The sequence below is a fragment of the Mytilus trossulus genome, chromosome 11 (assembly GCF_036588685.1).
Source record: "Mytilus trossulus isolate FHL-02 chromosome 11, PNRI_Mtr1.1.1.hap1, whole genome shotgun sequence".
Classification (NCBI taxonomy): Eukaryota; Metazoa; Mollusca; class Bivalvia; order Mytilida; family Mytilidae; genus Mytilus; species Mytilus trossulus.
In genome coordinates, this window is record NC_086383.1 from 63,875,432 (window position 1) to 63,895,124 (window position 19,693).

The window sequence follows — 19,693 nt, forward strand, 5'->3', positions numbered from 1 at the left end:
TGTAGTTAAAAACAGCTTATCTGAGCATTATACAACTCATATTAAAAATTTCACAGCTCAATTTAAACTGACTGTAATGTATGACTTTGATAGAAAATACTTGAAAATTTCATTTTGGACTACAGGAACATAAACTTTCAAAATTAAGATCAGTTTTTGCCGATTTTTTCTTGTTTGTTCTACTTCTTTCAAGACTTTCCACAATTTTTGCAATGAATTAAGTAAAAAATCCAAGGTATTGAAGGGTCAAGGAATATTGACCCCCCCCCCTTTTTGTTCACCTTGTCAGTAAAGAACTACCAATTGATCAAAAGTGCAGTCATGGTCATTTAACTGTGCTTATGTTACATCAGTTAATAAAATTTAAGATATAAAAACAAGTAATTGGTGGATTTGAAATAAAGAATAATTATTAAATTAATTAGTTTCAGGGGGTTCGCGGGTCTAAATCATTTATATAGGATTTCTCTATATTTTTTCTATAAATGAACTTTATCTTATAGTTAATAGAAAAATAAAATAAAAAAGTAGGGTCACCGTTCATTTGACCTCACAATCTGCCTTCGAAAGAAGCGTACATTGTTTTAAAGGTGTTTTTTTAAAGGCAGTGCTTTAAGGCCTGACTTTCAAGTCATGAGGTTCATCTTTTCATACGCAATCTATGCAGGGGGTCTTTTGGCCAGAAATAGATCCGGAAATGTTCGATTTTCTCCTCTTCTTTTTATGGTATGATATGGTTTTTGTTTCTTTCATTTACATTGGGGACTAAAGAAACGATCAGTGTGTATTGTTCGTTTTATAGAACTTGTTATTAATGTGTATTTTGCATTATAAGCAGTCAACCTGACTACAAACTATCATGATTCCGTGTGGAAAGAGGTCAGGTCAATTTCGAGTGTTATCCGACATCTAAAGATTTTTTAATTAGTTCAGACGTTGATATAACAATGAAAAGTCGACTGAACATGATTAATATTGCATCTTCTATAATTCAAAGCGGAATTCGGTTTATGAACGAGAAACCGTAAAACGTTTTCAATTTCGGTATAAGTTATGTATGTTGTCTACGTATTATCCTGGTTCCCGGTACTACGTTCCGGGTATTAGCTATTTGATATATGTGATGTGTAACTTTACGATCGGGTACCAGCCAATCTACGTGTGTATGTGTACATGATTTCTCGCCAAAATGACCGACTTACAGCTATGGAAAAATAGTCCATAAACGTTCCGTATAATGATATGCAAATTCATAATTAACATGATTAATCGTAACTTTTTTTTTAACTTTATATAATAAATATAATAAAATGGATTCCACAAAATTGAAAATAGCATTATTTTACGAGGATTTCTCATATTTTTTTCACTTCCGGGCGCAGTAATACGTATGTTTTGAAGAAGCTCGAAGAATTTGACAAAGTGAATTGAGAAGGAAACGGATAGATATACGTCTTTGCTATCAGGTAAAACAATTTAAATGTACAGAACAAACACATTTACTTCACACAAATAGTACAGGCTTAAGCATTTTATTGTCTTATACACGACTGTAGTCTAGTGTTTAAACGACGGTGGTGACCTACAAGGTACGGGTCATACTGGGTCAAGTCTAAATATGTAAACATATCCACGTGCTATTAGGTAGAAAGCATCGTAATGCAATATCTACATTTTTTCCCTCCTTTATACATCGTTTAACCAGATATATTTCTCTTTCAAATACACTTATACACGGGTTGTATGTACGTATCTTTTCTTGTCCTAATAAAGTTCATTTGTTGATTTTTAAATATTTTTGAACGACTGAACACAGGAGTGAATGAATACAACAATTATATATACTGAAGACTTGGGCTGTACAATGATAGTGTACGTATTACGGGGCGCCGAATGGGACTCTTGTGGTTTTGTACTCAAAATTCAATTTTGTACGGACAAAAGTGACTTTTGTTCAACAAAAATGAGTTCAGTTTAACAAAATTTGTATCATACTACAAATTTGAAATTTTGTCATACAAAATTATCTACCAGCTACGGGGCGCCGAATGGGACTCTTGTGGTTTTGTACTCAAAATTCAATTTTGTACGGACAAAAGTGACTTTTGTTCAACAAAAATGAGTTCAGTTTAACAAAATTTGTATCATTCTACAAATTTGAAATTTTGTCATACAAAATTATCTATCAGCGGACAAAAGTCACTTTTGTCATGACAAAATTCATTTTTGTTACACAGACTTGACTTTTGTTACCTAATTTGAAAATTGAGCGACAAAAGTCAATTTTGTATTTAAATTAGTTTAGTTTGGTTTCTGTGAACTAATTTGCATACAAAATCGACTTTTGTTACACAAAATTGACTTTTGTTACACAAAATTGACTTTTGTTACACAAAAATTACTTTTGTTGCGCAAAATTGACTTTTGTTACACAAAATTGACTTTTGTTACACAAAATTGACTTTTGTGAGACAAAATTGACAAAATTGACTTTTGTCTCAACAAAATTGACAAAATTGAATTTTGTCTCAACAAAATTGACAAAATTGAATTTTGTCTTAACAAAATTAACAAAATTGAATTTTGTCTCAACAAAATTGACAAAATTGAATTTTGTCTCAACAAAATTGACAAAATTGAATTTTGTCTCAACAAAATTAACAAAATTGAATTTTGTCTCAACAAAATTAACAAAATTGAATTTTGTCTCAACAAAATTAACAAAATTGAATTTTGTCTCAACAAAATTGATTTTTGTCTCACGAAAGTCAATTTTGTCTCACGAAAGTCAATTTTGTCTCATAAAAGTCAATTTTGTTGTTACAAAATTGAATTTTGTCATCACAAAAATGAATTTTGTCGTCACAAAATTGACTTTTGTCTCAACAAAATTGACAAAATTGACTTTTGTCTCAACAAAATTGACAAAATTGACTTTTGTCTCAACAAAATTAACAAAATTGACTTTTGTCTCAACAAAATTTACAAAATTGACTTTTGTCTCAACAAAATTAACAAAATTGACTTTTGTCTCAACAAAAATGACAAAATTGAATTTTGTCTCAACAAAAATGACAAAATTGAATTTTGTCTCACAAAAGTCAATTTTGTCTCACAAAAGTCAATTTTGTCTCACAAAAGTTAATTTTGTTTCACAAAAGTCAATTTTGTCTCACAAAATTGAATCTTACCGTACACAATTGACTTTTGTGATTTAATTTCCATATCAGGTAACAAAAGTCAATTTTGTATGCAAATATGTTTATATTTGCATACCTTTAAGACAAAATTGACTTTTGTCATGACAAATATGAATTTTGTCTACAAAAATGAATTTTGTCATGACAAAAATGAATTTTGTCTACACAAATGAATTTTGTCATCACAAAATTGAAGTTCTCACAAAACAAGTCTGTAGCACATAGTTTTGTAAGACAAAAATGATTTTGTTATGACAGAATTGAATTTTGTACAAAACCACGAGAGTCCCATTCGGCGCCCCGTACGTATATCATACTGATAATTATTCTAGCAGTAATTATGTTAATTTAGGATGTAATGACAGGAATTTATGAGCTTCTTCTTCTTACAAATCTTCACATCCTTTGTAGGACAACCACACCGTTAAGGCATGTAGAACAAAACCCACCACCATACAAAAAGGAATATATTTACACTATATTTTGAATAATTCCATCCTCCACCGCTATATACAGGAACACTTTTGTAGTTACACATATATCTATCTTGTTGTATGTATTCTTAGTTGCGTTTAAAATTGTTAGGCTAGTTACCGGACATATATACAATGGGATTATTTATGTTTACGTAGTAAAATAGTTTATTCTTAAAAGATAAATGTTGTAAAATAAGTTGCTTCAATCATGTTCGCACTGATAAAAAGAATAATAGATTTGCAGCAGTAAAATGTTAGTCCAAATAATTATGACGTCTGGGACGGCTATTTTTTTTTCTGGGACGCCTTCCTACGTAGGAAGGAAGGCGTCCCAGAAAAAAATTAAAATAGCCTTGCCAGACGTCATAATTATTTGGACTAGTAAAATGTAAAATAGTTCGCCTTTCGTGATATGGAATAAAGATCTAAAAGCTAAAAGAAAAACACTTTGTTTCCTTTTCATTTACTTAAAATTGATTAAAATGTTCATATTGCCTAAAAACTTTATCCACGCATAGAAAAAGACAATTTCACATCATAAAATATAAAACAAGATTTTTAAGATTTCGTTGCATCTATATATAAGCACTTTGTGCGACGTTTACAATCTAGGCACGCACTGTAATGTAACGGCAATTGTCATATGTTTCATCGGTGTAAACAACGGAGATAATACGATCACTTCACTTTGTCAACAAGGTTAATACTTACTTGATTATTCCTTTGATACCACTAGTCAATTGAGAAGGATCTTTTAACAGCTTGAATTTGGATAAACCTTTCATTCACATTATCAAGTGTAACAGAAAGGACTTATCATAAACCAAAGAATGACCAACATTTTATCTTAAATTTCTTATCAATAACCATGCTGTTGTCATCGATAATCTGTAAAAATTCAAGTGTTGGTTTAAAGCAAAGCTGTACACTCTTATAATTTCAGTTATTTTTATCACAGCTAACGAATTTCAAAAAGGATCGGCAACATATATAGTATCAATTAAAATTGTACCAGCGTTCGCTTAAATTGTATAAATTTATAAGATTTTGATACAGTCTTAATTTGAATTTACATGATTCATTCGACATCGTGCTATTACCGAGGAAGGATATCTGTTATCCAAAATATCTAATATATTGTTTGTTTTATTATGTTTTTTGGTGATGTTGTACCCTTTAAGACTTATATATTATCATGATCATTATACTTAAGATGCAATTTTCTTTTGAAAAGCTAACATTTTTTTAAGTTAATTTCAAAAATAATCAAAGTTAATTGATGAGGTAAATTGAAGTTGATGCTAAATATATATTCAATTAACATTAATAAAGAAGGCATCAGAACACACTTAATACTTTATCAATTTGTTAATATTTTACTCTTGTACATTTTAAAAATAGATATTAAAAAATATCATGTAGCTATTAAAATTTTGTTCAGGGTCTAGTCTAGTAACCTTTTGGGTAATATTGACTATTAATAAATATAAATTGTTTATAGCTTTACAAAATATCGCTTTGAAAACAACTTAACAAAACATTCCAGTTTTTATATGAAAAAAATACAATAGCTCAAATTAAACGCAAGATGCGGGTCACGTTTAAGTAGACACATCTGTGACGTCAAATAAAAACAGTTCAAAAGTCCAAAAAGAGTACGAAGTAGGAGAGAATTCAGAATGAAACATTATGCAAAGTTTTGTCAAATACAGATCAGCTAATCTTTTCCTAGGGTACAAAAGTTTTAGTGTTTTGAAATAATAAATTTATAATTCTGACCACATCAATGATAATTCATGGCAAGACAGACATTTTGACAATTGGCATTTGATACCTCGTAAAGAAAACATCTACCTACAGTGTCATCGACTCAGAATTTGCAAATAAATCAATTATAGATACCAGGATTTGAATAGTGTTCGACAGATGTGCGTGTCATAATACATATTATATCGGTCATTAGAAGGAAATATATAAATATACATAAATCTAACGGGGCAGATAACGTAAGAGAGACGAAAGTAATAAAGTCCAATTATATAATCATACCCGTATGTTATACATCACGTGTCGACAATCGTTTTAGTCATTCTAACTTCATTTGATCATTATCAACAAGATGTGGTTATATAAACAAGACTTATAAGGTAAGTTAAAAGGCTTTTGTAGTATACATGAGACTTGTCGCAAATATAGCATACTATTGTGTCCCACTTTATTGATAAGTGAACAAAAATAATTGTACCTAGTCAACAAATATCGATGGGCGTATTTCATGATGTCACAATCAAGTTTTGAGATATATAGAAATTTTGTGTAATCGAAAACTAATTGTGCCTATTAATTAATAACACTTTTAGGAATGCTTCGTAATAAATGCATAAAGTGCATTTGAACAAATCACATGCAAATATCTAGTTTTAAGGTGGTATACATGGTATAGGAGTCTAAAATAAAAATGATAGAATTTGTTCATACTTTGCCAAAACGTAGTACCTATTGATATATGTTGAAAAATATCATAAGAATGATAGGTCACCGCGCATTTTCTCAAGCTACAGGACGTAACAAAATGACACATTTTGTATGGATTATACAGGAAAAACACCATTTTGTGATTAGAAACTAAACAAAATGATAGAATTGTTAAATACTTAAGGAAAGATAGCTTTCAGACAATGCTTTGAAAATATCAAAAGAAAAGATTTGGTCACCGTACGTTTTTCCGGCTAAAATACAAAATAGGAAAATTCCATGTAGAATCCGTCAGAAAATGCATTGTTTTAGAGTTACCTCCCCTTAAAATGTCAATTTAAAAAAAAAAATACAAACAACCAAACATAATCAAAATTTGCAATGATAATAATATTTATAAGTTACATTCTTATAAATTGGTTCTTTTAAAAGAAAATTCACATTAAATATCTGCATTCCTGCATCAAATTTTGCTAACTTGATAGAAAATCTGGACCTTTGGTTCATTGTTTTTTACAATCCAAGATGGAGGAAGACACCCATACCACCTTAAAACAATACATAATACACGAACGAACCCACAAACAAACACACTAGTACCGGAAATCATACTTAGACGTTTTTATGCTCTTTGTTCTGCAATGGCAATCGGACAGCAGGAAAAATACGATAGCAACAAATGTGTAATGTTCGCAATCGGGAACACATATCCAGTTTATCTACGTTAGTATTGAATGGTAACAGGTTTTGTTATCGTATATAATGATACACGTGCTTAACTGTGCACCCAATTCATTTTACATCAGGAAATATTAAAAGGCATTACAGAACCTCTGTATAAAACATTTAGATGTATTTGAAAACTTTTTCTTTCAATTTAATGTGCATTTTTATGTGTTCCTACAGAAAATTCCCGTCATTAAATGGATTTTATGAACTGTATTGGTATTAGATAGAGCGGTAATACACATCTGTAGAAAAGTAAGTGATTAACACTGTGTAACTTATTAGTCAAGTACAATTCAGATGTTTGTTTATTTTATCATCTTGAGAAATTTTGAAAAAGAATGTAAATACATTCTCATGAACTCTTATAACGACTGCTAGTGATGTTAGATACTTAGGGGGGAGGTCAATAGTCCTTTGAAGAATATTTTTTCAAAGAACATGACAATATGTATGACTAAAGCTGTTATAAGTGTGTTTCAGTTATCAGAAATTGATATTGATTATACATATAGGTCGTTTATCAGTTTAATAATTTGTTGAACTTTACACTCGGTCAAGATTTAAAAATCAGGTGATCTTATTATAATGATATAACAGTCAAATCTGATTTTTTCTCAGATAAATTATATGATGAAATATGAATAAATACAACACCAGTATCTCAGTTTAGGACTGATTGAGTACTAAAAGTGTAATCGTAGATCACCGGAACATAATGACTGAATTATTCGGGTTAAACATTTACATGTAAATGAAACAAAATTAAAAAAAACCATACAAGACTAACAAAGGGAAGAGGCTCCTGACTTGAGACAGGCGCAAAAATGAATCAATAGTTATACTAAAATATGCCATCTTTAATGACTTGACAACAGTTACGTAAATATATCCCTTCTGAATTGGTCTGTTTAAAGGTTAGGTTAGCTTTTAAGGTGAATGACGACATGATTGTGCTTTGTATAAAATATTGGATGTGTGAAATACCAGAACGTATAAGATGTCTGCATGTAGATTTATATTAACTTTCAGTAAACTCAAATACGTCGTTAAAGTTGAGATACATCAACACAATAAGATGGTGACAAGGGAACGTCACCCAATACGGAAAGGTCAACTAGACAGAAACATCGCGACATAAATAACCAACATACAATGACATACGAAATAAGTCAATGCAACAAAAAACTGACGACACAAAATACATCAACATGCAGAATACGTCAACTAGACAGCAACCTGACGATATAAATAACCAAAATACATAAACATACGGAAAGGGCAACTAGACAGAAACATACGGAAAGGTCAACTAGACAGAAACATCGCGACATAAATAACCAACATACAATGACATACGAAATAAGTCAATGCAACAAAAACCTGACGACACAAAATACATCATCATGCAGAATACGTCAACTAGACAGCAACCTGACGATATAAATAACCAAAATACAAAAACATACGAAAAGGTCAACTAGACAGAAACATACGGAAAGGTCAACTAGACAGAAACATCACGACATAAATAACCAACAAACATCGACATACGACATAAGTAAATGCAACAAAAACCTGACGACACAAAATACATCAACATGCAGAATACGTCAACTAGACAGCAACCTGACGATATAAATAACCAAAATACAAAAACATACGGAAACTCTGCTCTGTTAGATTTATTTGTCTCAAGTGTAATCACATGTTGCTCCGTTAGTTTTGTTAGTTGCTCGTGTAAGTTCACCTTGCTCCGTTAGATTATTATTGTCTCTAGTGTATTACTAATTACATATTGCTCCGTTAGATTTGTTTGTCTCTAGTGTAAGTACACTCTGCTCTGTTAGATTTGTTTGTTGCTCGTGTAAGTACATGTTGTTTCGTTAGATTTGTTTGTTGCCCGTCAGGTTTTGTTTGTTGCTCGTGTAAGTTCACATTGCTCTGTTAGATTTGTTTGTTGCTCGTGTAAGTACATGTTGTTCCGTTAGATTTGTTTGTTGCCCGTCAGGTTTTGTTTGTTGCCCGTTTGGTTTGTTTGTTGCTCGTGTAAGTTCACCTTGCTCCGTTAGATTTTTTTGTTGCAAGTAAAGATCTGTTAGATTTGTTTGTCTCTAGTGTAAGTATATAATATACTGCTCTGTTAGATTTTTTTGTCTTTAGTGTAAGTACATACTGCTCTGTTAGATTTGTTTGTCTCTAGTGTAAGTACATACTGCTCTGTAAGATTTGTTTGTCTCTAGTGTAAGTACATACTGCTCTGTTAGATTTGTTTGTCTCTAGTGTAAGTATATACTGCTCTGTTAGATTTGTTTGTCTCTAGTGTAAGTATATACTGCTCTGTTAGATTTGTTTGTTGCTCGTGTAAGTACATGTTGTTCCGTTAGATTTGTTTGTTGCCCGTCAGGTTTTGTTTGTTGCCCGTTTGGTTTGTTTGTTGCTCGTTTAAGTTCACCTTGCTCCGTTAGATTTTTTTGTTGCAAGTGTAGATACATGTTGCTCCGTTAGATTTGTTTGTTGCCCATAAGTTTTTTGTGTTGCTCGTGCAAGTTCATGTACCTTGCTCCGTTTGATTTGTTTGTCTTTAGTGTAAGTTCATACTGCTCTGTTAGATGTGTTTGTCTCTAGTGTAAGTATATACTGCTCTGTTAGATTTGTTTGTCTCTAGTGTAAGTAAATACTGCTCTGTTATATTTGTTTGTTTCTAGTGTAAGTACATACTGCTCTGTTAGATTTGTTTGTCTCTAGTGTAAGTTCATACTGCTCTGTTAGATTTCTTTGTCTCCAGTGTAGGTATATACTGCTCTGTTAGATTTGTTTGTCTCTAGTGTAAGTACATACTGCTCTGTTAGATTTCTTTGTCTCCAGTGTAGGTATATACTGCTCTGTTAGATTTGTTTGTCTCTAGTGTAAGTACATACTGCTCTGTTAGATTTGTTTGTCTTTAGTGTAAGTATATACTGCTCTGTTAGATTTGTTTGTCTCTAGTGTAAGTACATACTGCTCTGTTAGATGTGTTTGTCTCTAGTGTAAGTACATACTGCTCTGTTAGATTTGTTTGTCTCTAGTGTAAGTACATACTGCTCTGTTAGATTTGTTTGTCTCTAGTGTAAGTACATACTGCTCTGTTAGATTTGTTTGTCTCTAGTGTAAGTACATACTGCTCTGTTAGATTTGTTTGTCTCTAGTGTAAGTACATACTTCTCTGTTAGATTTGTTTGTCTCTGGTGTAAGTACATACTGCTCTGTTAGATTTGTTTGTCTCTAGTGTAAGTACATACTGCTCTGTTAGATTTGTTTGTCTCTAGTGTAAGTATATAATATACTGCTCTGTTAGATTTGTTTGTCTTTAGTGTAAGTACATACTGCTCTGTTATATTTGTTTGTCTCTAGTGTAAGTACATACTGCTCTGTTAGATTTGTTTGTCTCTAGTGTAAGTACATACTGCTCTGTTAGATTTGTTTGTCTCTAGTGTAAGTACATACTGCTCTGTTAGATTTGTTTGTCTCTAGTGTAAGTATATACTGCTCTGTTAGATTTGTTTGTTGTTCGTGTAAGTACATGTTGCTCCGTTAGATTTGTTTTGTAGCCCATTAGTTGTGTTAGTTGCTCGTGCAATTTTACCTTGCTCCGTTAGTTTTGTTTGTTGCTCGTGTAAGTTAATGCACCTTGCTCCATTAGATTTGTTTGTCTCTAGTGTAAGTACGCTTTGTTTTTTGTTCGTGTAAGTACATGTTGCTCCGTTAGATTTGTTTTGTAGCCCATTAGTTGTGTTAGTTGCTCGTGTAATTTTACCTTGCTTCGTTAGTTTTGTTTGTTGCTCGTGTAAGTTAATGCACCTTGCTCCGTTAGATTTGTTTGTCTCTAGTGTAAGTACATGTTGCTCCGTTAGATTTGTTTGTTGCCCGTTAGTTTTGTTAGTTGTTCGTGTAACTAAGTTCACCTTGCTCCATTATATATTTGATTGTTGCTCGTGTAAGTACATGTTGTTTCGTTAGAATTGTTTGTTGCCGGTTAGGTTTGTTTGTTGCTCTTGTAGTTAGAATAGTTTGTCCCTAGTGTAGATACATGTTACTCTGTTAGATTTGTTTGTTGCCCATAAGTTTTTTGTGTTGCTCGTGTAAGTTCATGCATCTTGCTCCGTTTGATCTGTTTGTCTCTAGTGTAAGTATATACTGATCTGTTAGATTTGTTTGTCTCTAGTGTAAGTATATACTGCTCTGTTAGAATTGTTTGTCTCTAGTGTAAGTATATACTGCTTTGTTATATTTGTTTGTCTCTAGTGTAAGTATATACTGCTCTGTTAGAATTGTTTGTCTCTAGTGATATACTGCTTTGTTAGATTTGTTTGTCTCTAGTGTAAGTTCATACTGCTCTTTTAGATTTGTTTGTCTCTTTTGTAAGTTCATACTGCTCTGTTAGATTTGTTTGTCTCTAGTGTAAGTGTATACTGCTCTGTTAGATTTGTTTGTTGTTCGTGTAAGTACATGTTGCTCCGTTAGATTTTTTTTGTAGCCCATTAGTTGTGTTTGCTGCTCGTGTAAGTTCATCGCCTTGCTTCATTATATTTGTTTGTCTCTAGTGTAATAACATGTTGCCTGTTAAATTTGTTTGCTGCTCGTGTAAGTTCATCGCCTTGCTTCATTATATTTGTTTGTCTCTAGTGTAATAACATGTTGCCTGTTAAATTTGTTTGCTGCTCGTGTAAGTTCATCGCCTTGCTTCATTATATTTGTTTGTCTCTAGTGTAATAACATGTTGCTCTGTTAAATTTGTTTGTTGCTCGTGTAAGTTCACATTGCTCCGTTAGATTTCTTTATCTCTTGTGTAAGTACACTTTGCTCCGTTATAAGTGTGCGTCGCCCGTGTAAGTAGACTTTGCTTCGTTACATTTGCTTGTCTCTTAGTGTAATAACACTGTGCGTCGGTAGATTTGTGTGTTGCTCGTGACAGTACACTTTGCTCCGTTAGTTTTGTTTGTCTCTAGTGTAAGTACGTTTTGTTTGTTGCACGTGTAAGTTCATGTTGGTCCGTTAGATTTGTGTGTTGCCCGTTAGTTTTGTTAGTTGCTCGTGTAAGTTAACCTTGCTCCGTTAGATTTGTTTTTACTCTAGTGTAAGTACGTTTTGTTTGTTGCACGTGTAAGTTCATGTTGGTCCGTTAGATTTGTGTGTTGCCCGTTAGTTTTGTTAGTTGCTCGTGTAAGTTAACCTTGCTCCGTTAGATTTGTTTGTCTCTAGTGTAAGTACGTTTTGTATGTTGCACGTGTAAGTTCATGTTGGTTCGTTAGATTTTTGTGTTGCCCGTTAGTTTTGTTAGTTGCTCGTGTAAGTTAACCTTGCTCCGTTAGATTTGTTTGTCTCTAGTGTAAGTACGTTTTGTTTGTTGCACGTGTAAGTTCATGTTGGTCCGTTAGATTTGTGTGTTGCCCGTTAGTTTTGTTAGTTGCTCGTGTAAGTTAACCTTGCTCTGTTAGATTTGTTTGTATCTAGTGTAAGTACGTTTTGTTTGTTGCACGTGTAAGTTCATGTTGGTCCGTTAGATTTGTGTGTTGCCCGTTAGTTTTGTTAGTTGCTCGTGTAAGTTAACCTTGCTCCGTTAGATTTGTTTGTCTCTAGTGTAAGTACGTTTTTTTTGTTGCACGTGTAAGTTCATGTTGGTCCGTTAGATTTGTGTGTTGCCCGTTAGTTTTGTTACTTGCTCGTGTAAGTTAACCTTGCTCCGTTAGATTTGTTTGTCTCTAGTGTAAGTACGTTTTGTTTGTTGCACGTGTAAGTTCATGTTGGTCCGTTAGATTTGTGTGTTGCCCGTTAGTTGTGTTTGCTGCTCGTGTAAGTTCATCACCTTGCTTCGTTATATTTGTTCGTCTCTATAGTAATAACATGTTGCTCCGTTAGATTAGTTTGTCTCTAGTGTAGGTACATGTTGCTTCCTTGGATTTGTTTGTTGCTCCGTTAGTTTTGTTTGTTGCTCGTGTTAGTTCAACACCTTGCTTCATTATATTTGTTCGTCTCTAGTGTAATAACATGTTGCTTCGTTATATTAGTTTGTCTCTAGTGTAGGTACATGTTGCTCTCTTGGATTTGTTTGTTGCTCCGTTAGTTTTGTTTGTTGCTCGTGTTAGTTCATGCAAATTGCTCCGTTAGATTAGTTTATCCCTAGTGTAGGTACATGTTGTTCCGTTAGATTTGTTTGTTGCTCGTGTAAGTACAGGTTGCTCCGTTAGATTTGTTTGTTGCCCGTTAGATTTGTTTGTCTCTAGTGTAAGTTCACCTTGCTCCGTTATATTTGTTATGTTGCTCGTGTGTATTTTATTAGATTTGACTTTTTTCCGTGTTACGGACGAAATTTTCGGCCTTTAAGAATGCTTACCTAAGAAATTCTTTACCCTCAAATTGTAGTATTATCTAATATGTATTCATTAGGGCAGCATCTATAATCCCTAGCCATAAAGAACTACCGAGGCAATGGGTTGGAATGTGGGTGTACCCAATGCGTATTTTATTGATTTTGGCTTTATTCTGTGTTTTGGACGAAATTTTTCGGCCTTTAAGAATGCTTATCCCAGAAATTCTGTACCCTCCTGCTGTATTTCTATCCAATAGCTATTAATTAGAGCAAACTTTATAATCCCTAGCCATACAGAACTGCCGAGGCAACGGGTTGGAAAGTGACCCCAGTGCGTATTTGATCAAACCGACGATTTTTTATTACATTTAAGAATGCTTACCCTAGAAATTATTTTGTTTTTAATATCTAAGTCTAAAGTGTGTTATTTTACAAAAATAGAAAGTTTACGTTATATTATTTCTAGATGTTGTTGAAGGGTAAGTGGCAGATATCTGTGGTATTCTTTGGTTCAGTATAAAAATAAGGAGATGTGGCATCAGACAACTATCCACCAAAGTTCAAACAAAGTGCATGCAAGCAATTATAGCAACCGTACGGGCTTCAACAATGAGAAAAATCCATACGGTATAGTAAGCTAGAAAAGGCCCCGCCATGAAAAATATGAAACATTTCAATTGAGAAAACTAACGGCCTAATTATAACAAAACAATGTATTAAAAACATATATGACAGACATTCACTTGGATAGATGTCAGCGATATAGCAGTAATGAATCATTAACAAAGATCGAAATCAACGACAAGAAAAATTGAAAACTAGGCCGCGCTGATACGGCTAACACATTTGCCGCCAAAATGTTACTCAAACCGACTGAAATACAAATTTATTGTTGAAATGACTTTTTACCATACTGCAAAATAGGATGAACATGACTAGGATATATACGGACCTCTGAAACAGTTATTGTAAGGTTCTTTAACAGCAGTAGGCGTGGCACATTTTCTACACTAGAGACAATTGATACATGTATAGCATCCTGTTTCCATCCGCACGTGTCTGCTTTTTTATACATCCAACACAGTAAACAAGAACTATCTTTAAAAAAGATATCCGACGTATTTAAATTTGAGTATATGTTTAAAACTATCATTTCGATAACCTTCAGAAGCACAATGACTAATTGATGCAGGACCTCTTTAATTAAATCTCCATCTGAATATGTTGATATTGACATGCTCATGTATTAAAGGCTAAGCCTACACAATCCAAACAATTTGACAGTGGTGTACACGTGTACATGTCAAGCACAACTTTAACAATTAGAGATACAACCTATTTCGGTGTGTATATCGGGGACGGACGGATGCCAAAGGGAGATGATCTATATAATACAGCTTTAGACAAGTATTTAAATTTGCGATATATGTATTTTGACATGATTCTTTATTTCAAGTATAATATTTTGTACTCTTTGAGATTAGTACTATGCCTTTGAAGTTTTAGACTGCTCTTGCAAGTGAACTAAGTCGATAAGATATTTTTAGCACTCGAGCTATTAATAGCCTAATTGACCAGGATTAGCTAATGAACCTGTCAGTGATATTTACCTGCTCAAGTATTAAAGGCTAAGTCTACACATTCCAAACAATTTGAAAGTGGTGATAATGACACCTTCTTTACCTGAATCTATTTTATTTATGTGGATAATTTCATTTTTGAGTTTGATTTTATGTGCATAATGTTTTCTTTTGATTGTAGCATATATATTTTTCACCAAAACCCCACGGAAATCTCACATTCGTAGGTGTGTTTTAAAAGTCATGTACGTTCGTACAACAAAGTTTACATTAAAAATTATACAATTTTCCCGAATAAACAGCTGTCATGGATGCAAAGAGCTATTGGAGAAACAATTATTTTAATAAAAATATAAATCATTGTAAGATCTAGTTCAAATATAATAGTTTTTCACTTGCTTTCCATCACGATATAATTAACGAGACGTTTTTTCAAACACAACCAAATCACCCACCATGACAGCATTTTGTCCAATCACAGAAAGGATTTTCGAGCATGCATATTATGTTGCCATAGTTAAGCGTCCTTAAGTTCAAAGGGCACAAACCGAAACTATACCGACTACGTCGGGAAATTGATACATTTCTTTAGAATGGGGTACTTAGTATTCTGTAGTAACGGATAAATCTTGTCTGGCAGGGTTTTTAATTACGTCCTACACAGGAACTTAATATTCTTAAGTTGGACGTTTATTTCTTATTTTGGTGACTTTTAGTTGCAATTAAGGCAATCAATATACATTATTGCACTTGCAGTAAATTTTTAATTCAGATTCACAAATTGTATACTTTTACTTCATTTGTTATGTGGTTGAGAATTGTCTCATTTGCAATCAAACCACATCTACTTCATTTTGTAATGGAGAGTTCAAATTTACATGTAACGTAAAATATAAAGATTACTGTAAAGTTTGGTTCCAGTTCGCAAGAAAGATTTTGCAGATGGTTAGAATATGAAAACTTTAGACAGTATACTGTACCTCTCACGACTCGTTGGTCTAGTTAAGCTAATAGATCATAATGCATTAATATATTTTTCTTATGTGATTTTTATTCTTTCTTTGAAAATGATTTCCTGATTAAAGTGATATAAAAAACATTTTTTTTTTCAAATATAAAATTTATTTTAATAAAATGGTCTTTTTTATTATGATTAATAGCTTTCAGAAAGTATATTTTGATTAATTGTCCACCAAGGTATTTTGGTACTGGGTGAGGTTTACGAAATATAAAATAATTGGCAAAAAGTGCAGAATTAATACATGGCCTAAAAATAGAGCTGAGAAATATGAGAAAAAAATTAAAGAATAGAGAAAAATGAGGCATTGGTAATCATTATAATAAGACTCGAGAAAAATAGGCAAAATGATTAAAGAATAGAGAAAACTGTCCTAAAAATTAAAGAATAAGCATATCAAGAAATACAAACCTTGTTACCATTTTTTCCAACCTAAAGCCAGGATTTGTTTTAATTATGCATGTTCGTAAAGATATAAAAAATATTAGAACAACCAAGACATCGTGGCTCGCCTTGTTTATTCCCTTGAATTTGTGTCCAGGGTAAATTTCTAACAGAACTAGTTTTCAAAATGTGCACATATGGACGTAACAGCATGTTTAAAGTTCATGAATTTTTTGATAAAAATTAAGGTATTGGATGGTTTGCACAAAGGCACTTGTTTCTATCCATGGGAAGATCCACTATCAACGTATGAAACGTATGAAAAGTGGATTTTCCAATGGATAGAAACTGGTTTGTGTCAAGGTTCATGGTGCCCGCCATTGTTGTTAATATTCAAGTCTGAATATTCCAAAGACCCAAATAACTACAGAGGAATATCTCTTATAATTAAGAATTTTTGTAACTTCATTGGGGCGTAAAAGCGTTGACCGAGGTACATTTTGTATGAAGCGCTTCATTCTAAAAATGTACGCACGGTCAACGCTTTTACAGCCGTATGAAGTTACAAAAAGAAGCATTCAATACTTATAATTACATTTTTTATCTATGATCATGAAAACACGAATTTTATCATTTTTTTATTTAATTCACCTGTGCACTTTATTGTGGGACCACGTGTTATCATGAATGATAAGTTTTATTGAGTGATGCAATTGTTTAAGGAATAACACGTGATGTGCAGTTAGTCAATCAGAATAAAGTATTACAATGAAACATACATCTAATGTAATTATATGGAATTGCAAAAATATTAAGTTCAATTTTAAATAACAGAATAATTACGTGTATGGAAAACAAATTTAGTAAGGAACAATTTGGATTTCTTCCTAACTTAAGAACTACAGATAGTCTATTTATATTTAAAACTTTGATTAATAAATATTTAAATTAAAAAAGGAACCAATATATGTATGCTTTGTTGATTTACGTAAAGCATTTGACTCCATTTGGAGAACTGCTTTATTATATAAAATTTTATCTCAGGTTATTGGCAGTAAAATGTAACAATTAATAAAAAAAATGGATTCAACCACAAAATCTTCAATTAAGATTAATAATAAACTCACTAACTGGTTTGAAGTAACTAGAGGGGTAAGACAAGGAGATTCTTTAAGTCCCACTATATTCAACATTTTCATAAATGATCTACCTCAAATTTTTAAACAGGATGACTCTGATCCCTTTAAAAAAGAACACACAAATATTGGTAGCCTCCTATTTGCCGATGATATATTGATAATGTCTTGCCATAAAGAGAGACTTCAGTCAAGTTTAAACCATTTGTCCCAATACTGTGATAGATGGCAGTTAAATGTAAATTGTAAAAAAAACAACTAAATCTATGATTTTAAGCACAAGAAATAATATGAAAATCTTAACCATTCTTTTGATAATAATGGTGATAAATTAGAGCAAATTCAAAAGCTTAAATTTCTTGGGAAAATCATTTGTCAAAATGAAAATCTTATTTATTCAGCACAAAAAGTAGCCAAAACATCTGTGAAAGTAATGTATTCTATAAAAACATAGTAGATATTCTTAATTTTATTGACAAAAGTCCGCCTGATAAAGTACTAAATAAATTTAATAAGTTAACTTTAGGAGTAAAAAAAATGCTCTTGTAATATAGCTGTTCGGTCTGAATTAGGCAGCTACCCTATTGATTGCTTTATAAAAAGACAAACTCTCCTTTTTCATGATAGACTTTTAGGAGAAGAAAAAACTCAAAGAAAGTTCAAACACCAAATTTGGCAAAAACTTTACATAATTCAGGTATTTATTCTTGGTACTCCTATGTTAAATTTGAAAACCAAAAATTAAATAAGGATAAAAGTAATAGGCTTATGTAAAAACACAATTTGGAAAACTCCTATGAAAATTTATATCAGGATAAAATATCAAATGTAAATGAGAATAGTAAACTCCAACTTTTAAAAATAAAATAAAAAAAAGCTATAACTATGAATCATACCTACTTTCCCAAAAGAGGTAGGGCCAATTTGCCGGGGATTTTTTTTCACAGAAGGGCCAATTTCAAAAAGTGCCGACAGAATAGAATTTACTATAAAAACAAAAAATAAGAATGCTTTTTGATCAATATCTCGATTTACATATATTATAATATGTGTGATCAATAGTTAATTTAACCCTCAAAAAGGATGAAAGTCCAATATGCGGCTTTTCGGGTGTTTTTAGGTGGAAAAAACAGGGAATCCCCCCAGAAGGATATATCAAACCAAAAAAATGTTATGCTCTTTGTGACTGTTGTTATTCATACAACCTTTTCCCTCAAAAATGAAATTGGTTTGGTGTGTCCTTTTTACATAAAAAAACAACTTTTTAAAGAAAAAATTGCAACATCGATAATTTGTACCGATATAGCTTCTAAATAAGAGATATAATGATAAGCATCGCCGTTGCTCCATCGGTAGAGCACAGAACTGCCAAGAAATTATGGTTTTGAAGAAAGGGTTCGAATCTCGTTCAGAATGTTTGCATTTTTTGTGTTGTTATATTAAATTTTAATGTTTCTATCATATTTTTTCGGATGTTTGCTTAATTCATAGAGTCGTTCTGGTTCATTTTGAATATATATAGTTTACTAGTATATCAGTTTACATGTATCAAAGAAAAAATAATGTATCGCTTATTGTGTGCATTCCTATGACTGTCCATACTCTTCACGAACTTTCTATTTATGTGTTTAAATTTATTAGATATATTCAAGGGACGACTGCCGTCAAACTGATGTAGGTGCCTGTACATAACCAATAACACGAGAATTAATTCTATAGAAATGAAGCCTGCATGTAGGGGGTGTAATATACACATAACTTAAGATAAGGCCATTGTATACAAGTTTCAAATCAACAAAAAACAATTTTTCGAAACCTTTTTTGAACATGGTATTATATGTTAAAAATGCAGTCAACAACAATTTTGTCGCAAATTCACAAACTGTATAGATACTAGTACTGAAATGTTTACCACCGTCCCTACACCGGTAACTAAGTCATCAGAAAATAAAACAACCCTACAGAACAAATCAGTTACACTACAAATCGTGATTGTAGGTAAAACAACAAGAATCTGTTGTAATAGTATCACAACGAAGGGCCGATTTGTTAAAATGACAGAAAAGGCAAAATAACATGTGTTAGTAACACAGGGTGATCTATGACCAACTAATGTAAGATGTTCTCCGGTTTAAATATATACATGTATTATCTTATCTTATTTTATAGACGATAAAACCTTAAAAGACCAGGACAAATACAGATATACATATATTCAGGATGATAAAATCACTATTTGTATTTGTTCGATATTATTTGGCTCCTTGACAAGTTACGGGGTACGGTACCTTGCATAAAGGATGTTTATAGTAAAATAAAATCAATATTAAAAAATCAATAGTCTTGGCC

At 32.2% G+C, this 19,693-nt stretch overlaps 1 long non-coding RNA gene across 1 annotated transcript in view; it reads left to right on the forward strand.

Annotated features, from left to right (window-relative positions):
* Nucleotides 1-5,733: 5,733 nt before the first annotated feature.
* Nucleotides 5,734-19,693, forward strand: part of LOC134691414 (uncharacterized) — a 28,085-nt gene continuing 14,125 nt past the window's right edge. Inside the window, exons 1-2 of the long non-coding RNA XR_010102129.1 lie at nt 5,734-5,823; nt 7,058-7,132. This is a non-coding gene — a long non-coding RNA (uncharacterized LOC134691414). The remainder of the gene's footprint in view (nt 5,824-7,057; nt 7,133-19,693) is intronic.